The sequence below is a fragment of the Eulemur rufifrons genome, chromosome 8, assembly GCF_041146395.1.
Source record: "Eulemur rufifrons isolate Redbay chromosome 8, OSU_ERuf_1, whole genome shotgun sequence".
NCBI classification, from domain to species: Eukaryota; Metazoa; Chordata; class Mammalia; order Primates; family Lemuridae; genus Eulemur; species Eulemur rufifrons.
The window spans coordinates 109,178,561-109,197,356 of record NC_090990.1 but is presented as its reverse complement, the minus strand read 5'-3'; the positions used below and the strand labels follow the sequence as shown (position 1 = coordinate 109,197,356).

Genomic DNA, 18,796 nt, shown 5'->3' with positions numbered 1-18,796 from the left:
GAGGAGGGCAGCTAGGAAGACGAGAGATGAGGAAATCGTTCTCCAGAGCTATGGCTTAAGGAAATGGAACTAGTTGGAAAGCAGAAGACTCATTAGGAAATGTGAGAAATTCTACAATTGTTTACAGATCATTTGTCCTGGAAAGAGACTGAATATATTCTCTGTGACTCTAAGATAGTAAAGTCAGTGAAAGTTAGAAAGAGATAGTTCTTTTTCTTGATATAGAAGAAAAACGTGCTAAAATTTCAAGCTTCCTGAAATGAGAATGGCTGCTCTGTGAGGCGCTACACTCCCTGTTGTCGGAAGTGCTTAAGCTGAGGCCGGACGGCCACCTGTCGAGGATGTGAACATGGGATTCCCGAAGGATCTCGAAGTCCCGCCTGCCTGTGAGTCAGCATTTTGTGAAATGGAAACTGGGATGAGGGAAGAAGACACCTGCTGAGGGAAGGGGCTTTGGCCAAGAACCTTGCCTGGTGGGACCGGATTCAGGGAGGCAAAGGCCTCTAGGGAAAGAGAGGCCACTTCCCAGGGAGGGCTGTCCTCCTGCCCGTGGGGACATTCTTCCAAGCACAGCCCCCACACTGAGAAGAGCACAAAGAGCAATCTGGAACACAAACATTAACACTGGGAAGCACAGGCCTCCACCCGGCCTTCCTGCTCTCTGCACACCACTCAATCAGGGGACAAGAATGTGGCATTTCTCCATTCCCCAGGGGTCTTTTATGTTCCCTTTCCTCAGTTCAAATTCCATCCTTCACTCTGATTGGCCAACAATTACCTCATTGTCTCCTCACTTGCTTAAAAAAATCACATCTGCCGTCCCCACCCCCTCTCCTCCTTCCCCAACTCCTCTTACTCCAAAATGACAGAGTCTTTCCCTTGCTTCGTATTCCTGCCCTTAGTTCACAGCTCCCTGTCGTCTCCGACCTGATGTCCCAGGGCTTTCAGCCTTCTCCCCTGACTTCATTAGCCATGCAGATTTATGCAGCCCTTCTCCCAGGCCTCTACCATCTTCCCTGCTATGCTAATAGTCAATGTTTTCCTTTCTCTCAACTCTGCTTTCAGCAGATCTTATTCCAAACTGCCTCAGACCGGCTCCCAGCTTGGTGGGGGCCGCTGGGTGTGGCAACCACAGGACACTCCTGTGGACAGATGGAGCTGGTGGAGGGGACAGGAAAGCAGCCCCCAGCCTGGGGCTCAGCTGCCGAGTGATTTAGCCAAGAGTAGGAGGGGAAGAATGAGGCAGCTCCACCAGCCCAGGCTAAAAACGGACCTGGCCTCCTCCGAATGTTCCACAGATTAGGGCCTCTTCCTCCCTTCTCCATTCCTGTCGCCTCTCCAGACAGCCACCCTGCAAATCATGCAGCCACTGCGCGGCTTCTCTCCCCATCACGGCGACCCAGGATGTTCATCTTAATTTGATCTTGACAGACACAAAGAAGAGGAGGAGGAGGGAGCCCACAGTGTGATCTGTTCTTCCCTCTTCGCCCAACTCTAAGGGTGGCCAGGCCCTGCCAGCAAGATCTACAGCTTTGGAATAATTTACAGCCTGAGACCTCGGAAGGCTGGAGCTCAGCCAAGGCCATAACTTTGTTCCAAGTGCTGTTTGATAGTTTATGGTGAAGGGCAGACGGGACTTCCTGGCCCTGGGCCTGCCCCTTCGTTGCAAAGCGCCCTGTCTGCTGCTCGGCTCAGAATTCACCTGTGGGCGGTCACATGGGGCTGAAGCACAAATGGTACTCAGACTTGGTTCCTGAGTCCTGTGTCCTCACACGCCCAGGTCCTCGCACACCCTGGTGCTCACACGCCCAGGTGTTCACACGCCCAGATCTTCACAAACCCAGGTCCTCACACGCCCAGGTGCTCACACACCCAGGTCCTCACACGCCCTTGCCCTTACACACCCAGGTCCTTGCACACTCTTGTCCTTATGTGGACCTGTCAGGTTCAAACACAGAGAACAGAGGATCACAGAGTAGGCACATTAATCCATACCAAAGGGGGGCCATCAGGAGGGGGTGAGGGTTCTTCCTTACCTCCCATTTGTCTACTGGGAAATGGTATGCAACTGACCTTCAAGAGCAGCCTTGTGAAAAAAAAAAAAAGGACCACAAAATGATAATGAACACAGATGGTGCAGTGCTATACCAGCCTCAGAGACAGCGAGCGCGGTGGTCAGAGTACAGGCTGGAATCTCAGCTCTGCCACTGACGCATCGGGGGACTTTAAATAAGTTACTTTTTGCTTGGTGTTTTTGCTCCATGGTTATAAAATGAAAATTCATTCAACAAATAGTCACAAATATTTACTGAGAGTCTTCTGTGTGCCAGGTCCATAAACTGGATAACTTATAAATAATGGAAATCTATTTCCATTGGAGGCTGGGAAGAGCAAGATCAAGTGCCAGGAGATCCAGTGTCTGGTAATGGCCCGTCCTCTGCTTCATAGATGGCACCTCTAGCTGCATTCTCACATGGCAGAAAGGCAAAGGGATGAACTCACTCCCTCAAGCCCTTTTCTATGGGCACTGATCCCATCCATGAGGGTGGAGCCCTCAAGAATTTAGCGCCTCCTAAAGGCCCCACCTCTTAATACTATTGCACTGAGGATTAAGTTTCAACATGAATTTTGGAGAAATATAAACACTCAAACCATAGCAAATGTCAGTGTACAAAAATCATTTGCTTTTCTGTATTTCAGCAAGAGAATTAGAAAATGAATTTTAAAAGAATATCCGTTAAATAACATCAAAATATACAAGCTACATACAGAAAAGTAGAATATATTTTTGAGAGAAATCAAATATATAAGTAAGTTGAGTGTGGTTATATAATATTTACAGATAGGAAGACTTGACGGTGTTAGAATGTATATGTTCTTCAAACTTCTATAAATTCAGTTCAACTCCAGTAAAAATTCTAAGTGGATGTTGGGGATTTTTTGGTGGAATTTGACAAACTCATTTAAAAATTTATATAAGAATGCAAAGGCCCAAGCATAACCTAGAATTTCTTGAAAAAGAACAAAGTAGGAGGACTTGCTCTCTTTGAAATCAAGATTTATTATCATGCTACAGCAGTCAAAGCATTGTGATATTGGTGTAAGAATAGACCAATAGGCCAATGGAATAAAAGAGTCCAAGAACAGACTCATATATATATGAGCATTGGATATGATAGAGGTAGAAACTCCAGGTAAACCAACTCTGCATCTAAATGTCAAATATAAGTGATAAATCTTCTCGAAATTAATGAAGGATAATATCTTCATGATCTTAAAGTAATAAAATATTTTTAAAATAGTACACACAAAAAAAACACTAACTGCAAAAGATTGATAAATTAGACTGCACTAAAATTAAGAATTTCTACTTATTAAAAGACACCATTAAAAGAACAAAAGAGACAAGCCACACGGCGGGAAAAGATGTCTGTGACCCAAATAATTGTCAAAGGACACAAATTCAGAATTTAAATGCCTACAAATCAGTAAGAAAAGGGCAGTGGGAAAAGGTACAAAGGAGTAAGCACTTCTAAAAGAGAAGATGCCCGAATGGCTAAAAACATATGAAAAAGATGTTTGTCTCAGACTAAATAGATGTCTTCTGTTTGCTACTCCAGATACATCAAACATGTCCTGCCTGCGTGGAGTTCCTCAGGAGTTCAGAGAAAGGAGAGTGAGGTCAAGATATTTCCTGGCTGGTTCCCTTTCTGAGAGCAGTTGCCTCGGACTAGCTCTATCCTGAAGGTCAGTGCTCCTTGGAGAACATGGCCTACTCTATGGGACTCTATCTCCACCTTCTTGGCCTAAGGGTAGGGACGGAGTCACTGCTGCTACCCCTGAGTTTCTGCATTGTCTGCAGTTTTTCTCTTCACCAGCTCACACACCCTTCACACACACACACACACACACACACACACTTATTCTAAACGGAATATTCCAATGTACCCTCTTATTCTTGTTGGGGCTCTGACTGATACATTGCTCAAGCTCATTAATGAAAAGTGAAATACAAATTAAAACCCCCACAAAGTATCACCTAATACTCACCAGAATGGCCAAAGTAAAAAAGATGGATAAAACTGAGTGTTGGCAAGGGCATGGAGAAACAGGGGCTCTCATACACTGCTGGCAAAGTACAAATTGGCGTAACTACTTTGGAAAACAGATTGACTTTATCTAGAAATTTGAACATGAGCCCAAGAATCTCACTCCTACATCCATATCCTAGAGCACCGTTCTCAAACTTTAGCTGCAATTAGCGTACCCCGAGGGCCTGTTGAAACACAGACTGTGGGCTCCGTCTCCCAGCTGATGCGAAGCGGAGGTTTCACATTTCTAATAAGTTCCCAGATGATCTGAAGCTGGGACTAATTTTGAGAACGTGAGGGCCTAGAAAAAGTCTTGCACGTGTGCATCAGGAGAAAGCCTATAGCACCATGGTCTTAAAAGTGGAAATAATCCCAGTGTCCATCAACTGTAAATTGGACAAATAAATTATGGCATGTGGAAGACTCATCAGCACTGCACAGGAATGCAACACAGCAACAAACATCAACATGAGTGAATCACGAGACAAAACCAAGAAAATGGTTTTTAGGAATACATAGGTGTTAAAGTTATTAAGACAAGCAAGAGATCAATAATCACACAATTATCGTACTGGTTATCTCCATGGGAAAGGGAGGAGAAGAGATTGGAAGATATACAGCGTATCTGATCTTACCATCCATGTTCTATTCTCACTGGTAATTGATTATGCAGATGTTTGCTCTATAGTTATTCTTTGAAGTGAATATATCTATCCTTGGACCAGGCTCTGAGGAACACTGCCCTAGAGCCTGCAAATGAATCCATCAAAAGCTAAAAATTCCACACCAATACTTTCCCCACATCTGGTTCACTCATTTTTGGAAAGCAAATGGGACATAAATAGTCTACGCTGCTCCTCCAGCTTGGAGGGAAGGCTGGGGAGGGAGGGGCTGGGGGACTGGGGGGTGGAGGGGGGCTGGCCCTCCCACCATTTCCCCTAGCACCTGCTGGGGAAAGAACACACATTCACACCTTCACAAGGACACGTCTTAATAGATAAATAGTGCACGTAGTCTAAATCCATGTCTAGGAAAGAAACATTTTTCTACCAGAAACATATAGTAGAGATGCGCTTTTTCCCACACACAAAATAGGAAACATATTTTTCATTGTTATGCACTGTAGTTTAGCTCCCAAGTGCCAGGCTCTCAAACCTGTCATTCTGGAAAGGGGTCATTGTTTTATATTTGCATACCCGAAGCGTTTTTTTTCCAGAACAGTGAAACAGTCTGCCTCCAAGTTAACCCATGGCAGAAAACTGCGTCCAGCCTTCAAATGAAACTGATGCGTTGTTACTTCTGTATAGAAGTCTCTGATTTTTTCCTTTCCTCTTCCCTTCCTCCCCTTTCTTCTTTTAAATCAGTAGTAACTTCCTTCTTCACTCCAGAGTCACTCCCATTTGTGAATACTGTTGCCTGTTAGAAAGTTCTCCCTTTATTGAAATATTTCTCCTGGAGAGCTTTCAGCTCCTTGGTTTTGTTTCTGCCCCTTGGGTGAGTATAAATCTAACCCTTCTTCGACATGGCAGCCTTTCCAATACTGTAGGTGAAGACAGTTACCACATCCTCCCGAGTTTGTTTTCTCTCTCAGTCCCTCGCCTTCTCCCATGTGGCAGTTTTGAGCCCCTTCTCCATCCTGGTGGGGGTGTTCTTAGGCTCCAATTTTTCTCTCCCCATTATAAAAAGGGGAGCCCAGATCTACCTAAAGGCAAGTTGCAGTTGTGGAGGAGAAAAAACTGTTTTCCCTCTACCTACCTTAGGTTAATTGGCAGGGGCCCTGCAAATTAATTGATGAAAGACAGATTAACAGGAGAAAAATGAACAGCAGTTAGTTTATTAACAGGTATACCGTACACACACATGGGAGCACCAATGATGAGTAACTCAAAAGGGTGGGTAGAATTTGGGCTTGTATAGCATTTTATAATAACAAAGAACAATAATTTTGTACAGAAGTGACAAGACAATGGAAAAGGACTTTGAGCTTATAGGAGTGGCAAATTATGGGAAGGCAAATTCATGGCAGATAAAGGCTAGTTTTATGCAGATTCTCCAGGGCATTAAGGGTCTGGAGTTGTCTCTGGTGATTAATTTCTGTCTTTCCTGGTAGAAAGGGGAGGAGGGACACCTTTACAAATTTATGTCCTGCTTTTAAATAAACAAGGGGAGGCAGAGAGCTTTTCTTGTATCTGCTTCTCAATTGCCTTCCAATTAAAATCGTCCTTATGCCAAAGTGGCATGTTTGGGGGTGACATATTCTGCCACCCTTCACAGCCATGATATTACCAGTCTCCACTGCAGCCGGATTATCAAACCTCACATTCTAGGGGGTATACGCCTATTAACGCTGTGCTTTTAAGGATGATAATGTACGTAGTATCAGAAGCAATTATTGACTGACGCCAAGTGTAGGTACCAGAGGGAGAAAAAGAGGAGGGAATTAGTTTGTCTTTTAAAAAGCAAAAGCTATTACAACGATTTTTGTGAAATGTTTATCATTAATGCCTAGTTGTCATGCAGCACAATAACAGCTAATGTCAAAACCTGAAGAGCTGCCAAACAAATGAGGGATTTGTCAGATTATATTTGCCGTGAGTTGGATTTGACAACAGCAGTTAACTCTGGATAAGTGGTCTCAGTCTTCCTAGTGTGGGGCCCATTGTGTTAGTAACAGATAGACTCTGAAGGCTCAGTGATTGAACACAATGCAAGTTTACTTCTTGTTTCTTCACTATCCAGCGTGAGCTTCCTGTGTGGGTAGGTGTCTGCTAAGCCGGGCTTCAGGGACCCAGCCTCCTCTGTCATTGTCAGCAGGCAGTTCCCAGGCTGGCAGGTTCCACTTAACCACCCCGAGGGGAAAAAGCATGATGGTCACCCAAGGGAGGAATCTGGGGCGTCATTTCTGCCTGTCACCTCTTGGCTAGGTCTGAGTCACAGGGCCAGCCTAACCACAGGGAGGCCCGGGAATGTAGTCTATGTATGTGCCCCAAAAAAGATCTATTTCCTATTTCATAACAATCCAGTGCAGGAGGTCCTGTATGGGTGGCAAATAACATCGTAACATTGTGACACTAGTTTTGACCTCATGGGTCCCTGAAAGGATCTCAGGGACCTTCAGGGGCTCTGGGCCACAATTTGAGACCACTGCCCTAGGACATGAGAAGGCCTTAGGAAGGCTTCTTTCCCAACACTCCAGTATGACGTTAAAAAGAGATGAAGTTATCTTCTGCCTTCCTAAACATTTAACATTCAGGATTAAAATGCCCGTCTTCAGTTCTCTTCATTCCTCAGGGCCAATTCTAAGTCCCAAGGGACACAGACAACCGCCTCTCCTCTACGCCAGGGGGCTCATACAACCAGCAGTGACGAGAGGCAGATGTGAGTCTCAGCCCTGGATCCACCTCGGTGCCGTGCTCCCAGCTGTGGCTTGTGCCCTCTTCCCACCTGGCTCTTTCAGCTCATATGGTGTGTGGCTCTCCCGGTGGCGGATCTCAGCAGCCTGTCCCTGCTCATTCAGTTCTCACCTCTACCCCTTGGCAGTGACAACCAACAGAGTTCCTTCTCAGATTTCCTGACAGGCACTGCCCTCCTGCTCAGCCCAGGCTGGGCTGGACCTCTCTCTCACCGTTCAGTGACCTGGTGTCTCGTGCCTCAGTAGCCCATGCAGCCCTCTCCAACCCTCCTCGTGCCCCAGGGGCCAAGGCAACCCTGTTTTGGACCCCGTCACTCCAGCTCCTTCTGGTGGGGGATAAAGGTGAGTGTAGACCTAAAGCTCACGCCACTGTCGCACTGTCGGTGGGAGCTGCAGAACCCTCGCTTCCCTGCCAGTGCTCTTTTTCTAGGTGTATGTCTGGGGTGGGGAGGGGACCTGGGACAGAAACCTGTTTTTCCTGCTTGTACTTCCTTCCAAGTCTCTTCAGCCGCATCAGAGGTGGTACCTTTTGAACCCCAAGTAAGGAATCTGGCACCTTTTTTATGGGTCTAGTCCTTGTCTGACAACATCCTCCTGGGCAAATGGCAGCCTCACATCTCAAATCAGCCATGGTGGAAGAGAAAAACAAAGCATTCTGGTTAATGTCTCCGATTATGTCTGCTAGGTGCTAACACGTGTGCAAATGGGTTAAGTGGTTCCTGGGCAATAATTAAACTTCAAGGCAATTTTGAGAAACAGGAGGACTTATTCTGAAGGCGGGGCTGTAAAGTGGGTGCCTGTGCCTGTTTGGCCGCAGCGGCAGGGTGTCTGGGGAGCACTAGGGGACAAGTGCGCAGTAACTGAAAACGCCCCGTGGAGGGAGATGATGAGAAGAGCTAGGTACCTTCCGAGCCATTTTTATCTGGAAAATTCTTGTCTTCCAATCCTAGTTCCTGCCCTCAGCTCCACATTTTGCTGAAGCCCAACCAGGCCTTCTTCCCCGTGCTCTGCCTCTGGCGTTCTTCCTGAATCTCCACAGGGCTGTTGGGTAGAAGAGACCCAGGTAGCAGGAATAGCAAAGAACGAGAGAAGAGGCCTGCTTTCCTTTTCTCTCCTCCATTCTGTCCTCAGATAACCACAAGGACTCAGGCTAAGCCCAGCAGAAATGCCAGGCCATGTTTTGTCCAGATGTTCTGATTTCTGAACACTGATCAACACCTGCTCCAATACCCGAAAGCTCACATGCAGGAACACTGACACCTGGAAGGCCTCCAGGAACTCCCAGGGAATGTGTAAAGGAGCTCAAGGTAAGTCCTCTCTGAGGAAGCAGGCTAAAGATGCAGCGCCTCCCAAATCTTAGGTGATTTTCTTATGCCTAGAAAGAGAACCTTCAACCCTGTACATGAGGGAGAGGATCCTGGCACTACCTTAACAGCCCCTGGACCCGTGAGAAGCAACGCCACAGGGAAGAGACAGGACCCTTCCATGAAGAGGCCAGAGGTCACAAAGGCTGGAGGGAGGACTTACAGGGTCAGGCACGTAGACATCATTGCTGCACGGCTGACACCGAAGGGAACTCCAAAAGAGTAGGGCAGAAATGCTATCATCATGCCACGGGCACTGGGGTACCACACCCTTCACAGGTGTGCCACCAAACACAGATCAGTGTGTGATATTTGGGTCTGATACAATCAACGGTACATCGAGTGGACAGTGGGATGCGAGTAAAGTACAATTTGCTGCAAAAAGAGGTAGCAGGCAAGGTAAAGAGGTAGCAGGCAAGGTGGTGGCGCAAGACATTTCTCCTTTTGACTAGAGCAATGGAGATTATTGCCTCCTGGGGCTATGAGCGCCCAAGCAAGGCAGGGAACAATTGTATTCAAAGAGTGACCCAAGGGCAAAGGGCATCCAAAAGACCAGGGAAGTGACAGCAGCTATAACTGAATTTCTTCATATGTACCAGTGAAAATCCTAGTATTTAAAAGTATGCCGGGATGCTGACTCCGTATTGGAGATCATCACGGCCCCTGCTCCAGGTGCCTTGTACCTTTATAATATGCTCCATATCCAGGGGGCACTTTTTTGCATGATTGAATAATTTATAATATATACATAATATCTCTTAGTTTTTCAATGACAGTCAACAGAATGGTTTAAAAAAACTGGAAGTAAATTAATCAAGATGTTAATGGTGGTTATTCCAGTTGTATGAATATGCAATTTCTTTTTTTGTATTTTCTATGTTTTTTCAACTTTCTAAAAATAAAATGAAAAGACAAAAAATAATTACAGAAGCTCAAACAAACTAGTTGAAACCCCTAAGTTTTCATACGTGTAATCTTATTTAATCTTTTCAGCATCTCTATGAGACACAAATTATTTTTCTCATTTTCAGATGAGGAAACTGAGGCTAAAGCTGTTGCATAAACTCCTCAAGGTCACACACCCAGTAAGTGAATGAATCAGGACTTGAACCCAGGCCTTTGACTCGAGATTCCGCACTCCTCGGTCCACTTCCCATTGCCTCTGCAAGAACAGAATATTCTTCTAACAGCTAAAAAATAGGATACACTTGAAGGAAAGCCACAGGTTCTCTTGTGTTATTGTCCAGGAAGAGTGACAGAGCTGTGAATTCCGGTGAGTGACCAGGAAAAGGTACTGGGTCATACCAGACTTGGAGACAGGTGACTCAGGACTCAGGATGCTTATAGAGGAATGACCAGGGCTTGCCCATGAACTCAAGGAATCCTCAGACCAGCATTCAGAAGTAGGACCCTATTTGTTAAATCTCCTCTGCATAACAGATGTAATGCATAGCTCTTCACGCAATCTGGATTTGTCACCTATGCAGAAAAAGGCCTTCGGGGTCTTTTTTCCAGTTACTATTGCTGAGTTACAAATTTGCCCAAAACTTAACACCTTAAAATTAAACCATATTATTTTACTCATGATTTTGTGGGTCAAAAATTTAGGAAGGGTGTGGCTAGGCAGTCCTCAGGTGGAGTCACTCTTATGGTTACAGTCAGATGTCAGCTGGAGCTGCAGTCGTCTGAAGAATTCAACAGGGCTGGATGTCCAAATGTCTCATTCACACGATTGGCAGTTGACACTGGCTGAATGGGCTGTCCACTAGCGAACTCACACATGGCCTCTCCATCATAGCCAGCTCAGGGTGGTTGGACTTCATACCTAGCATCTAGCTTCCCTCAGGACAAGCATCTCGAAAGAGCCAGTCAGTAACTACAAGACTTTTTCTGATCTAGTCTAAGTCACATAGCACATTTCCACTGCATTGTATTAGTTACAAATGAATCATTAGACAGACTAGATTCAAGAGGAAGGGAAACAGTCTCCACCTCTTGAAGGAGGGGGGCAAGGTCACAATGTAAAAGAGCACGTGAGATGAGACATAGTGTTTCAACCATCTCTAGCAGATAAAATTTGCCTCAGTCATTTAATCCAATGTTTCCCAACCTTTGTCACCTCGTAGCACACACTGAAAGCATTAATGTGTATATGGCTCATGACACATCAATTGGAAAGCTCTGACAGGCTAACTATCTATGATTAAGAAAGCTTCCTTTCCTTACTTTATAGCTAGTGTGCATTCAAGGGCAAGATTTCTCACATGTTTCTGGGTAATTCTTGAGCTGGCAGAAAAGAACCTTCCCAGCTGTGATCCCTTTATGCTATAGATATCTCTACTATAAGGATTTTTTTGTCCAAAAGCGTGGAGATAGTTTTTCATCTTATCTGCTCTAAACATCAAAGGAGAGAAAACATGCATTCTTCATGCATTGGATCAGTTAAAAATATATGCTACCAATCAAAAAGAATAATAACTGCATCAGATTGAACACTTGGAATATGTTAAAATTCATGAGTTCATGACTTCAAAACAACAATGACAACAATAGAAATCGTCACAGCAATCCTTTGGCATTTTCCAGGGCACTAACTCATTCAGAAAACTGGAAAATAAAGGGAAAAGACCAAATATTTATCCTTCCTTTCCTGTATGAACTATACGTCATAGCATGCCAGTTATCAGTGTGCTGCTACCTCTCAGCTCTAAACCCACCCTTCATCACTCTGCTTTGCAATTCTGGTGCCGGACCCTGTAAACATTTCTCCCATTGTCAGAGGGCATAATGGTAAGCTTTGTCAGGAGAGGGTGCTGGAGGGACATTGCAGGAGGAAGGCGTTTCTCTTTCTGGCTCCAGTGTGCTTTCCATTGGCCAGCAGTGTGGAGGACACCCAGTGAGTTTTAGCAGCACGCCTGTGGGCAGCTTTCAAGCAAGCTTTGTCAGCCCCCGTGGGCAGTTTCTTGCTTGCCAGCCTAGTCTTAATTAAGTACTGCAGTGAATGTCTCCACCATCCAGGGCGCTACAGCCATGAGCTCTCCATCCCTAGGATGGAGAGACTTACGGTTTGTCACTTCTCTCAGTGCTCTGACTCCACTCCGGAAGTAGTGGCTGTTCCCTATATCTGCTAGTCCTATATTCTTTAGAGTTTCTTAATCCCTAGTTAATAATTTCTTATAATAACAGCTTCCTGTTCTAATCACTGTGTTGTTTTTCTCTCCCTTCTGGACCCTGACTGATTCACACGGTCACCAAATAATTAATGAGGGAAAGTTTTCTATATTCAAGAAGACCAGCTAATAAATGTGTAAGGAATGAGAGAATTAGAATATTTTACAGTTAAAAAAAAAAAAAGGATCTAGACACTGATCACCAATGGATGCTAAAGTCATTAGGTGAAAGGCTGATGGGGAACCTAAGAATGAATGGGTCAGACTAGTATCCCTGAACCCAGAGGTGGATTTACTGAGCTACTATAGTGTAATTGAGCACCCCTGACTTGCATGGACTCCTTTTGAGACCTAGAAGCTAATTTTATATTTGTAATTTTGATTTCTCTCTCTTAAAGAAAGCCCTCGAATTGCACAACTTCAGTCTCCACAAAACCTAGATCTACTCACTTTGTGAACCCACTAATCAATCAAAGATCACGAAATGGGAGACGACCAGCCATCATGAGCCTCCTGAGATGTTGCAATAGGAAATAGCACCAGCCACAAGATATTTTTGCCAAAATCAGTTTCATTTCAAACTGATCAAGCCTCTAGATATAATCACTGGTTTAAACACACACTTAGGATAGAAAAACATGTTAAAGACACTTTGAGAATGCAATAGCCAAATCCAAAATATGGAAGATTTTTCTAGGATGAATTACCCAGTACTTTCAACAAATAAATGGCAAGTAAAAAAAAAACCCCAAAACGTTGGGTGGGGATGGGGGCTTTCATAGAAACTTTTTAAAAACTTGAGAAACGTCACCTAAAGCAATATGTGGACCTTGTTTGACTCCTGATTCAGATAAAATAACCATTTATGGATAATCTGAATTTTTGTGCTGACTGGATATTAAATGGTATTAAGGAATTATTGTTAATTTCTTATAGATGTGATAATGGTATTTTGGATATGTTTTTTAAGGAGTCCTTATCTTTTAGAGATATATATTTAAAGTTTTTCTTTTTCTGAGAAGAGAGAGAGGGTCTCGCTCTGTCACATGGGCTAGAGTGCAGTGGCGTCATTATAACTCACTATAACCTCAAACTCCTGGGCTCAAGCAATCTTCCTGCCTCAGCTTCTGGAGTAGCTGGGACTGTAGGCACATACTACCTTGCCTGGCTAATTTTTCTATTTTTAGTGCAGATGAGATCTCCCTCTTGCTCAGGCTGGTCTTGAACTCCTGGCCTCGAGCAATCCTCATGCCTCAACCTCCCAAAGTGCTAGGATTACAGGTGTGAGCCACCGTGCCCAGCCTATTTAAGCATTTTTGAACGAGTGATATAAAGTCTGGGATTGTTTTTAAAAATAATCTAGCAAGGGGTGGAGTGAAAGAAGTTATAGATAAAGTGAAATTGGCCTTACGTTGACAAATGGTAAAGCTGAATGATAAGTACGTGGGGATCATTGCAAACAGATTTCTTATATTCAAACACACTTTAGTGTGTGCTTGAAAATATCATAATAAAAAGTTTAATGAAATAAAATACATGCTACCATAGGTGGCATGTTATCTGTATATTAATAGTAACCAAATTAATATACTATATTGCAGTTTACAGAGCACTTTTATGCATAATTTAATGTAATCCTAACCTCAGGCCTACAAGGTAAATTTTATTATCTTCATTTTGCAGAGAACAATTTCAGAGTGGTTAAGTCAACGGCTCAGTGGTCCTGAGCTAGCAGGAGGCAAAAATGGGATTAGATTGAAGTCTTTGATTCTAAATCCCACGCTCTACCTGGAGCGGGAGAAGAAAAGCTGGGTGACATTGGTTAAGTTACTTCACTTCTGATCCTTAGAAAATAAGAACAATACTTAGACTGCTTTTTTAGTTGTTGGTAAACTCGGGTCTGATGATTTCTAGAAAAGTGTTTTGTAAAGTGCCTTATATATGTAGATCAGCACATATAGACTAGTTTTTTAGAAAAGGACACAACAAAAATGGAAGAAGATGGTGAGCTCCGGGGGCTGGGTTTGGGCAACGCAGAGTTTGCTCTGGGCAAACTTTGTGTCCTCTTCTGTAGACCTCCTCACATTCCACAGGCCGTCCCGTAGGTCAATGTCAATATTAGCTGATAATGTTTCAGACGCTATTCCTGCGGCATATTTGAATGCCTGCCGCCATCCCTGGGAGGCTGCGTTGTTATGTAGCTGGTGGGAGCAGAGGCCCCACAACAGCTGTTTGTAACAGAAAGTTTTATGGCTTGTTTTTAGGCTGGTAAAATGAGTAGGAAACTACATGGTATTTTCTGCTGTTGTCCAGAATTCTCTGTTAGATTATTTACACTAAGTCGTTGGTACCCATGAATTTTCATCAAGCAACAGTGGAAAACAAATGAGATACTTTTGATTCCCCGTCAGGGGAAAGAATGGAGTGGTACAAATAAAATGCCTGACACTAAACAACAACAACTACAAAACAAAAACAAAACCCTCTTTGGGGACGGGGCACACACATCTAGACGCCACGTCAGAATGGCGTCATCCAAGCCACCTCTTCAGAACATCTTGCTCTGAAACACACAATTCAATGATGGCAACATAATTCTGCCAGCATATGCTAAACTACTAACAGGGACACTTAACTATAGCTATATATTTTATTTTAAATATGTAAGTTAAGATATCTCATTTGTAATTATTTCTTTAATAGTAATAATTTTAGCCATAAATAACTTTGGAAGTCACTTTACCTCTCTGTGTCCCCATTTTCTTAGCAATACGTTAGTAATAAAAATATTATCTATCTCATGGGTTAAAAATTAAGTAAGATCGTATGTGTAAATGTATGTTGTGTCTTGCTCAGGGCCTGGCACAAAGCAGGGACTAAATGTTAGTGTTTCTTTGAATATAAGTGCTTATTATATTGTGCATTCAAGTCTATAATTGCCGTAGGCGCTCGGAGAATGAAGAGATCAGTGTGGCCAAGGAAGGAGGGAGAGTTTTGTGGATACTTCAGGACAGAGGTGTGGTTGCTGACCCCGGCAGGAGGCCCAAATGCTGGTGCCTGGACATGTGATAAAACGTTAGCCTCTTGGTGCTGAGTATGTGGGTGTTTACCGCAGTATTTTTTCAATTTTTCTGAGTGTTTCAAAGTCATTCAAATGAAATGTTTCAAAGTTATAAAAATAAAATTTGGTGGCCCCTGCGAATTGCCATGACCATGTGTAGTCTCGCAGAATAGATTGAAGCCAACTGACCAGACCTATAAGCCCATTAAATGAGCGCTAGAGAGACAACAGTGAAGGCGACGGGAGCTGGGGGAGACAGAGGAAGCGGCTCTTTCCGGACATGGCGGGCATGGTGACAGAAGCCCAGCTCACAGGGAGACTCGCTCGAGCGGCCAGGAAAGTTTGCATCACTTGGAACACGTGTGCAGGCAAACCGTGCTCATCCCAGTTCTGCTTCCATCCTGCCTGGGGGAGCAGCGTTACAAACAATTAGTCTGCTCTCGAAACGGAAAATTTCAGTCCCAGGATTTCAACAGGAACTTCTGGAGCCAGTAAGAAAAAAAGAAAAAGAAAAAGAAAAAGCACCTCGCTCCTCAAGGGCAGAATTAAACGGTGACATTTCGGAATCGCTGTAAATATGGGTCTCAGATGTCCTGAAAACAGCATGTCTGTGACTGCTAAGTGCTGTGTGGGTGATTCATTGGAACTCTGATTTTTTGCTTTGGTTTAATAGATCGCACAGGACGCGGGTAGGAGACTATGGTGCAGCGCTGACGTCAAACACAGGATTGGGATTGCTACGCACGGTGGTAGTTCACAATTACCTAAGTACGGTTCCCTTAGAATTTAGTCAAATGAGAGTATACATGTATATCTAGACTCCGGACAAAGGTTTAAATATTATTGAAGCCAATAAATATCTGTTGAGCACCTACTGTCTACAATGTGCATACATGTGGAGTACAGCCAATAGTACTTTCTCTATAATGTGTGAATTATAGAATTCCAGAAATGTGTTATATTCAAACCTTGTGCAAACACAGTCTCTTCACCTGTACCTCTCTTCAAGAATCCACGCAGTCGTCACAGTCATACAGGTATCAAATCTGGGGCAAAGTTGAGACATTACATTCAATTGGTGAAGAGTCACAACTATCCGATTGTATTGTCTCAGTGGTAGATTTAAAAAAAAAAAAATAGTTTGTAAAGTAAAAATGCCAATGGCTTGGAAGGAAATAAACTGAGAAATAAAAGTCTGCCTTCATACAATACCCCCAGTTTTGCTCCCCAGAGGTAACCCTGGTAACAGATTTTTGCATATACTTCAAGAAAATGTATACGCATACGCAAGCATATGCGACCCAGATGTTGGCTGTCTGTCTCATCTGTTTGGCTAACTTTCTTTTGGCCCCATGCCATACTTGACACAATACTCAGTTCCTTGAGCATTTACAAGAAATCCAATCACACTAAATATATCCTGATTTTTAGAGTATTACTAAAGATTGATGGGGTTGGAGAGAATGATCACATTGTATAGCATCAGCATCTCTCTCTCTCTCTCTCAAATAAAACAAAACAGAACTGTGTTCAACATGTCTCTCCACAGTCTTGCCAGCCCACAACACAAACTGGGCGTGCTCCTCTCTGGCCTGTGTTCCCCCAATCCGGATGCAGCCTGCCGTTCCTGTCACGCCTGTTCCAAAGTGTCTACGTCCCTGTCCTAATCCTTATCCTCTCCCAACCACCCTAGCTGTAAAAATGCACTACATTTTATTTAATCAGTCTCTTGTGGGTGGATATTTATGTTGCTTCTAGTTTTCTTTTGTTGTGATAAACAATGTCATAATTAATATCTTAGAAGATGCATCTTTGTGCACTTATGAGTTTGTTGTTGGGTAAATTCCTAGAAGTACAATGTCTGGATCGAGGACATATGCATTCACAATTTGGATATATTTTGACAACTTGCCCTGTAAAAAAAAAAAAAAAAGACATAAATGCACATTCTTGTAGGGTGTGGGAGCATACACAGGCTTTCTCCACACTTTGGCCAACATCGGCTAGTAAAAATTTACTATCATCTTGGTCATCTTTACCAATCTAATGGTGAAAAGTAGTACCTTACTATTGTTATTTTAATCTGCATTTCTTTAGCGATGAATGGGATTAAAGGATCTTTTCATCTATTTATTTGCCATCCATATTTCTTTTTCTGGGAACTGCCAATTCTTCATCTACGTGTTGACACCAGCAAAAAGCCTCTCCTGGAAAGAATCGTTTCCCTTTGCTTCCAGGACACTTCTATCTTCTGATTCACTGCTGTCTCTGTCTTGTTCCTGTGCTGCCTTTGTTTTGTTTACCTAGGGTGTTGCTGTTCTTCAGGGTTCCAGCTTCATCCTGCCTTCTTTCCACTGTGACCTCATCTACTCGCACAATAATAGTTACCTCTTATTGACCACTTCTTATGTTCTAGACATTCTTCTAGGTGTTCTAAATGCTCATCATAACTCTATGAGGTCAGCATTATCATCCCCAATTTTATGAATGAGGAAACTGAGGTCACATAGTAACTTGCCTGAGGTTGTACCAGCAGTAAATGATAGAACTTGGATTTGCTGCCAAGGCTGTTCCTCTTCAACGTCTAAGCTCTTTCTATTACATTGCCACGTCCTCATTTACCATCTGCAGGAAGATAATCCCAAATCCGTATTGCTGCTCTAGGCCTCTCCCTGACCTCCAAACCCATCTATTCAGTTCCTCAATAGAAATCTCTATCTGGACATTTGCAGGAATCTTGAACACAGCATGCTCCCCCCGAAACCTTCCCTTCCAGTGATTCCCTCAACCCGGCCTCAGCCAATCAATGGCCAAGTCCCATAGAAACTGTGCAGGCATCTGCGCCATCTCTCCTTCCCCTGCTGCACCCTAAGCTCAGAGCCTGGTCACGTCTTGCCCAGACTATAACACACTTCCTGAACTATTCTCCCTGCCATCAGGCTCTGCCCACTCTAGTTCATCCCTCACTCTGCTGCCAGAGGTAGCATCTCCAATAAGCATAGTAGTCCGTAAATGAAGAGGATGCTCTTTACCTTATAAGGCTTTTATAAGGCATAAGTGAAATAATCTATGTAAAATATATAGCTTATGCTAACTCCTTGATAAATGTGAGGACTTCTACCATCTTCCTGAAAAGCCAATCTGGTGCTAAGTGCAATGGCTCATACCTGTAATCCCAGCACTTTGGGAGGCCGAGGTGGGAGGATCACCTGAAATCAGGAGTTCTAGACCAACCTGAGCAAGAATGAGACCCCGTCTCTACAAAAAATATGAAAAATAAGCCAGGTGTGGTGGTGTGCACCTGCAGTCCCAGCTACTTGGGAGGCTGAGGCAGGAGGATCGCTTGAGCCCAGGAGTTTGAGGCTGCAGTGAGCTATGATCACATCACTGTGCTCCAGCCTGGGAGACAGAGTGAGACCCCACCCTTAAAAAAAATTAAAATTAAAAAAATGTTTTAAAAAAAGCCAGTCTGGTAACATAAGTCCCCAGCACAATACAGTCTAAAGGCCCAATGGCTTCCAAGGCCCTGACTCACCTTCCTGATTCTTGCCTCACACTCTCGGCTCTAATCAACAAAATTCCTCACTTTTCATGTCTCTGTGCCTTTGTTTCCTCTGCCTGGAGTTCCCTTCCCGCCTTACTCCACTAGTGAGCACCTATAATTCTTAAGATGTAGCTCAAACAGCACTTTCCCATGG

At 43.8% G+C, this 18,796-nt stretch overlaps 1 non-coding gene across 1 annotated transcript; it reads right to left on the bottom strand.

Annotated features, from left to right (window-relative positions):
• Positions 1-8,667: 8,667 nt before the first annotated feature.
• Positions 8,668-8,780, bottom strand: LOC138391193 (small nucleolar RNA SNORA17). Its single transcript, XR_011234806.1, has one exon. It is a non-coding gene; the product is annotated as a small nucleolar RNA SNORA17 (small nucleolar RNA).
• Positions 8,781-18,796: the final 10,016 nt, after the last annotated feature.